The following is a 6,992-nucleotide window of genomic DNA, read 5'->3' as shown; positions in this document are numbered from 1 at the left end:
ATATATGTATGTATATGTATGTATATGTATGTATATGTATGTATATTTATATGTATATATATATATATATATATATATATATATATATATATATATATATATGTATATATATATGTATAGCAAGAAGGCACTAAAGCAGACAGCTTGGTACATGGTTTTCCTTTATTCAGGGCGGCCTACGTTTCTGAGATCCTTGTCTCATCCTCAAGGATAAAAATACAAAGTAAAATATACAAATACAGCAAGAAGATTTAGGATATATGTACAAATAAAATATGATAAAGTAAAACATCAGTAAAAAAGGTAAACCTAAGATAAAACTGTTAAAAAAGAAAAAAGAGAGAGAAAGAAATGGAAAATTTTAACTAACAGACCTTATTCCTTGAAGTTCAGTTGCTGTATGAAAAACAATAAACAAAAGTGTGGTGTGGCTTAAGCTATATACAGGGGCATGGACGAGGAATAATTGTTCAAAGAGGGAACAAGCTTTTTTATAGCTAACGATTCAAGAATAGGGAGGTGGTGTTAGTATAATCTTAATACCCTGGAACGGTTACCAGGGTGGAATTCACCCAGTGTTTTAGAGGTGGTTGTGTAACTCATACATCTGGCAGCGTGGCTCCAGCTTGACACTTCCAGTAGCTGCAGTGTTTAGTATGACGTGACTAAGGGTAGTTGTGTGGTCCAACTATCTCCATTAGTTTTTGCTCCTTGGCCCATTTCGGGAGAATATCTCCCACAGTTACCAATTGTGTGTGTTGTGTCACCTGGGTGTTTTTCTCCCGGTATTACCGTTTTTGTTATAAATTGTGAACCCCTATTCTAATATTTTTTCAATCTTTTTAGGTATTATCAGGTAAAATATATTAAATAAAAGTGAGCCATGGCAAAACGAAAGCATACATATACACATGAAGAACTTGAGAAAGTAATGAACACTACTGGGTTAACAGATTTAATTTCTGAAAGTGAATCTGAGGGTGATATTGATGAACTTGAAGCTGACTTATTGTATGACAGTGATAGCGATGTGGAATATACTCTTATACCAGGTGAAGACAGCAGTGATGATGATGATGGGGAGGAGGTATGTGGTGGTAAAAGGAAAAAACAAAAAAGAAGGGTGGTAGTTACATCCACACCAAGCAAGCGCCAAGATCTCAACTTCATTGCCCCATCAACTTCTGATATAGTTCCTACTGCTTCGACCTCTGATGCAAGCCATGCCCCATCCCCTGCTGCCACTGGCAAAGGAAGAAGTTGCTGCCACCGCCAATGTGAAACGCCTTCCATCGTCACATTCAATACCAGCACGTTTAGCAGTGGGAGTCAGTTTAGGTGGAGTTGCCGGCCACAGTCCCAAGCAAGCATTAGGACACCAAGTAGGAACATAATCCAGAGCTTCACGCCCGGCCCTGTTCCAGGGGAGGCAAGGGATGCTGCGTCACCTGAAGAAGTATTCAGCGTGTTCCTCAATGATGAGATTGTCAACATTATTGTGAAGTGTACTAACCAGAAAATTGATGTACTTGCCCCCAGGTATAGTCGACAGACAGCAACTTATGCGCACACACCGAGCCAAAAGAAATAAGAGCACTGCTGGGTATCCTAGTCATCAGTGGTGAGAAAATGATGGGCACATTCCCACCGAAGAAATGTGGAGCTTGGATGTAGGATGTTCTTTATATCGAGTGGCTATGTCCGAGGCGCGATTCAGATTCCTCATACGCTGTCTCAGATTTGACGACCTTGAAACACGGGAGGCTTGGAAGAAAGATGACAAGTTTGCACCCGTGAGGGAGGTATGGGACATCTTCATTAGGAACTGTGGCCGACTTTATGTCCCCCATGAGAACCTCACAGTTGACGAGCAGTTATTGGGTTTTAGAGGTCGATGCCCATTTAGGATTGATATACCTAATAAGCCAGCCAAGTATGGCATCAAGCTGGTCCTAATCAATGATAGCAAGACCAAGTACTTATTCGGTGGCATCCCCTACTTAGGTAAGGAGGTGGTTGAGGACAGGGGAAACCTTCAACTTGGCCATTACTACACCAAAGTGCTGACGAGACCCTATCATGGTTCAAACCGGAATGTGACCACCGACAACTGGTTCACCTCTGTTCCCCTGGTATCTGACCTTCTGAATAACCATGGAATGACCCTTGTTGGCACATTACGTGCCAATAAAAAAGAAATACCTAATGATATGAAGGACAAACAGACACGAAAGCAAGGATCAAGTGCCTTCTTGTACACCAAGGAAATGATGCTAGTGTCATATGTGGCCAACACTTCAAGTACCAAGAAGAAACTGGTGCTGCTGTTATCATCTCAGCACACTCAGCCCACCATCGGTAGCACTGGCAAGCCTGAGGTCATCGAGTTCTATAACTCCACTAAAGGAGGGACCGATACCTTTGATCAGATGTGTTCTGTCACCTCCTGCTCCCGCAAGACCAAACGTTGGCCACTCTGCATCATGTATGGACTCGTGAATGCTGCCAATGTCAATTCCTACGTCATTTACAGGGAGAATTTGCAGAAGAAAGGGGAACAGGTCATGGAACGCACAAAGTTTTTGATACAACTGGGGAAGGCACTCATCACTCCCTGGGCACAAAAATGGCTTCATTTACCTCTGCCCCGCCCCTTGCAAATGCTGATCACGACTGTGTGCGATATACCATCACTGGGCAGTGCTACACACTCGTCAGGGACATCATTCGCAAACAGCAGTGGGGCTTTGGTGCGCTGCGTTGAGTGCCCCAGCAAGAGTGATAGAAAGACACGGCACAGATGCAACAGGTGCACCAAGGCAAAGTGCCCTCGCCACCTGTATCCTGTTTGTGGTGACTGCATGTAGTTGGTGAGTGTTATATATATATATATATATATATATATATATATATATATATATATATATATATATATATATATATATATATATATATATATATTTACATGTAAAAACAAATATAAATATAAGTTTGACATATATATATATATGATGATGAAAAATATAAATTATATATAGAGATATTCATTATTTGCCAACTAAAATAACCCTATTTTTTCTGTGTCACCCATACAGTTTGTGGCGGAGATAAAGGGATAGGACTCATCCAGGGTATGCTCCCATCACCCAAGACTACACATGCAAGAGAATAAGAAGATAGAATTATTATTTTTTTTGGCTAATTAATAATAAAGTTTTTTTTTGAATATCACTTTTTTGTAACTTTTTTGGAAGGGTTTTCTAATGTACTAATTAAATTGCAATTCTCATTTAAAACAGGGATAATGAAAGAAGAAGAGGTGTATTTCCATTGTGTATCTTCAAAATAAATGTTTTGGTTCATAAGTATTTTCCATTAATTATTTATTTTAGGGTAAAATTCTCCCGGGCTTACCTTCCACGTTAGCAAATTAGAGGGTAACCATTAAAGGGTTAATTAAAATCATTATAGTTTATTTTACTTTTGCATAGTTTTATGTGGTTTCTAATATTTGATGTTTCGGGATTAGACAACTTGCACCCAGTGCGAAAGCTAACGCCAATATCTGCGTCACATCTGACCTTAAGCAGTCGGCGTGTTTCACGCATGTCTGACAATGACATTGACAGCAAGTAAATAAATAAACAACACCGGACTGCATTAAAGGGGCAGTTTTTCTTTGTGACGAAACATACCGCCAATAGTTCTTGGGTTCTTAAATATGAGCTTCACGTCAACTGCAGGAAAATAATTTGTTAAAATCCTTTTTAGATTGGGTAGGAAAGAGGTGGCATGCGTGAACGGAAAACTTATATAATATGTTAATTTATGTGCCAAGTGTGTGGTAGCAGGAGGGTGAAAGGACTTATCCAGTGCTTTCTCAACATACTTTAAAAATAAATTGGATGGATAGCAGTTGGATTTAAAATAATCATGGAGAAAACCTATTTCCTTGTGAAAAAGATGCCAGTCGGATATAAGTGTTATGGCCCTGTGGAGGAGAGTGGACAGGAATTCAATTTAAAATTTTAAAAGCATGAACTGTAAAAATTCTGCCCAAGACCAGTAAAGGTTTTCTTTGGAACACACCAGTATGAAATCTTTGTCCTTACGGATGACGATGGTGTCTAAAAAGGATAATTGGTTATTATTTTCTAATTCATAAGTAAATTTAATGTTATTATGAGTGAATTAGCATACTGCAAAAAACTGGTCACTGTGGTGACGTTCTTTAAAAAAGGACAAAAGTGTCGTCAACATAACGGCGATAAAATAACGGCTTGAAAACAGAGGGACAGCTGTCCAGCAGCTCTCTCGAATTTGTGCATGAAAATATCAGCAAAATGCAGCTTAATGGATTACCCATTCCTACACCTTCCACTTGCATGTAAACTTCATCATTAAACACAAAGGCCGTGTCCCGCACCGCCAGCTCCAATAGCTCTTTAAAATCTAAGCGGTTAAAACCGTGGTACACATTGTCCTGATCATTAAAAATAGTATCCAAAATATAATCGATTGTTTCCTTCACTGGTATATTAGTGAATAGTGACTCTATATCAAAACTGGCCATGACCAAATCGGAATCTTGACATAAAATATTATTATTAAATTCTAAGGAACTGTTAACAGTAAATTCATTTTTGAAAGAGTTTTCCAAGAGAGGGACTATGTATTTTGCAATTTTGTAGTTGGGTGTAGTATATGAAGAAAAGATTGGCCTCATAGGTACGTTCTCTTTATGTATCTTGGGGAGGCCATACATGATACCATAAGATGATCCAGTGACGAAAAGCTCATCATAAGTAGTTTGAGTAATAACCTGTTTATTTTTTAAAGATCTCAAAAAACGGTTAAACGGTTTAAAAAATAAACTGTGACCAGTTTTTGCAGTATGCTAATTCACTACATAATAACATTAAATTTACTTATGAATTAGAAAATAATAACCAATTATCCTTTTTAGACACCATCGTCATCCATAAGGACAAGAGATTTCATACTGGTGTGTTCCGCAAGAAAACCTTTACTGGTCTTGGGCAGAATTTTTACAGTTCGTGCTTTTATAATTTTAAATTGAATTCCCTGTCCACTCTCCTCCACAGGGCCATAACACTTACATCCGACTGGCATCTTTTTCACAAGGAAATAGGTTTTCTCTATGATTATTTTAAATCCAACTGCTATCCATCCAATTTATTTTTCAAGTATTTAAGAAAGCATTGGATAAGTCCTTTCACCATCCTGCTACCACACACTTGGCACATAAATAAATTATAATAAGTTTTCCGTTCACGCATGACACCTCTTTCCTACCCAGTCTAAAAAGGATTTTAACGAATTATTTTCCTGCAGTTGACGTGAAGCTCATATTTAAGAACCCAAGAACTATTGGCGGTATGTTTCGTCACAAAGAAAAACTGCCCCCTTTAATGCAGTCCGGTGTTGTTTATTTATTTACTTGCTGTCAATGCCATTGTCAGACATACGTGGGAAACACACGCCGACTGCTTAAGGTCAGATGATGATGCACATATTGGCGTTAGCTTTCGCACTGGGTGCAAATTGTCTAATCCTGAAACATCAAATATTAGAAACCACATAAAACTTTGCAAAAAAAATAAACTATAATGATTTTAAGATTATACTAACCAGTCAACACGAACACCACCTCCCTATTTCTTGAATCGTTAGCGATCAAAAGCTTGTTCTCTTTTGAACAATTATTCCTCGTCCACGCCCCTGTATATAGCTTAAGCCACACCCCACCTTAGGTTTATTGTTTTTCATACAGCAACTGAACTTCAAGGAATAAGGTCTGTTAAAATTTTCTATTTCTTTCTCTCTCTTTTTTTTCAAACAATTTTATCTTAGGTTTACCTTTTTTACTGATGTTTTACTTTATCATATTTTATTTGCACATTTATCCTAAATCTTCTTGCTGTATTTGTATATTTTACTTTGTATTTTTAGCCTTGAGGATGAGACAAGGATCTCGAAACGTAGGCCACCCTGAATAAAGGAAAACCATGTACCAAGCTGTCTGCTTTAGTGCCTTCTTGTTATTTTGCTGAGGAATAGCCTTGCTTTCACACCAATGTAATATATATATATTGTTTCGCGTGAGGCTTGGCTGATGAGTATATTACTTGACTACCATAATTTATAAGGCCCTGCGTGCCAAGGACACACGTAACCTGTCAATTGAAACTACAAATGAACCTTAAAGCCAGTCGAGGGAAATTAACCTCAATACAAAAAAATATTCAGTGAATAAGGCCTTTACGATAAACGTCGCCCGACTTCGGATGCAGTCAATCTCTACTCGTTAATATGGTATTAAAACACAACGGCTCTTCCGAACAATGGATTCGAGACACAAGGCAGCATAAAGAATAAAATGACTTGCTTAACCTTCCCTACTTCCCTAGTAATTCACTGGAATAGTTGAATGTCGCTAAACAATATAAATTATGCTTAATCTAGACTTCGTGAAAGTGAAATGGGCTTGGGGTTTTTATGGTGGCGAAAGAATGAAAAAAAGGGAAATGGAAGAATAGAAAAAAAAGAGACTAGTAAATCGACGAAGTTTTGAACCAAAATCAGACTTACGATGGACGACAGGTTGTTTGCGCATACAACGGATGATCGGAAGTCTTGATAATAGCAGTCTTCACAATTCACTAATATATAAAGACGATAGGCAGAAGGGTGGAGGACCGAAACGCATTTCGTGCGTTCGCTGCAAAGGCCTGATTCTCTCTCCTTGTCCGACCTAGTTGGGTCAAAACAGGGGTGTCCGTTCATGCCCTCGGGGTCTGAAACTTTGTCAAAAACATTCGCCGAAGAGAACAAGTAAAGAAAGCGTAAGGCCACCTATCATAAGGTTGATTATGGAAATTTTCCTGTGGGGGTTAAATCCCTAATGCTACTGAGTTCTTGTTACAAACGAACGTTAAAAGTTTGAACTGTCTACGTGATCCTGCCAATCG

At 38.4% G+C, this 6,992-nt stretch overlaps 1 pseudogene; it reads left to right on the top strand.

Moving 5' to 3' along the window:
- The first annotated feature begins 544 nt into the window (after positions 1–544).
- On the top strand, positions 545–2,867 carry LOC136836379 (piggyBac transposable element-derived protein 4-like; annotated as a pseudogene).
- Positions 2,868–6,992: the final 4,125 nt, after the last annotated feature.

This window comes from Macrobrachium rosenbergii, chromosome 56 (assembly GCF_040412425.1).
Source record: "Macrobrachium rosenbergii isolate ZJJX-2024 chromosome 56, ASM4041242v1, whole genome shotgun sequence".
NCBI lineage: Eukaryota > Metazoa > Arthropoda > Malacostraca > Decapoda > Palaemonidae > Macrobrachium > Macrobrachium rosenbergii.
Note: the sequence above shows the minus strand (reverse complement) of the source record. Positions and strands in the feature narration are given on the sequence as shown.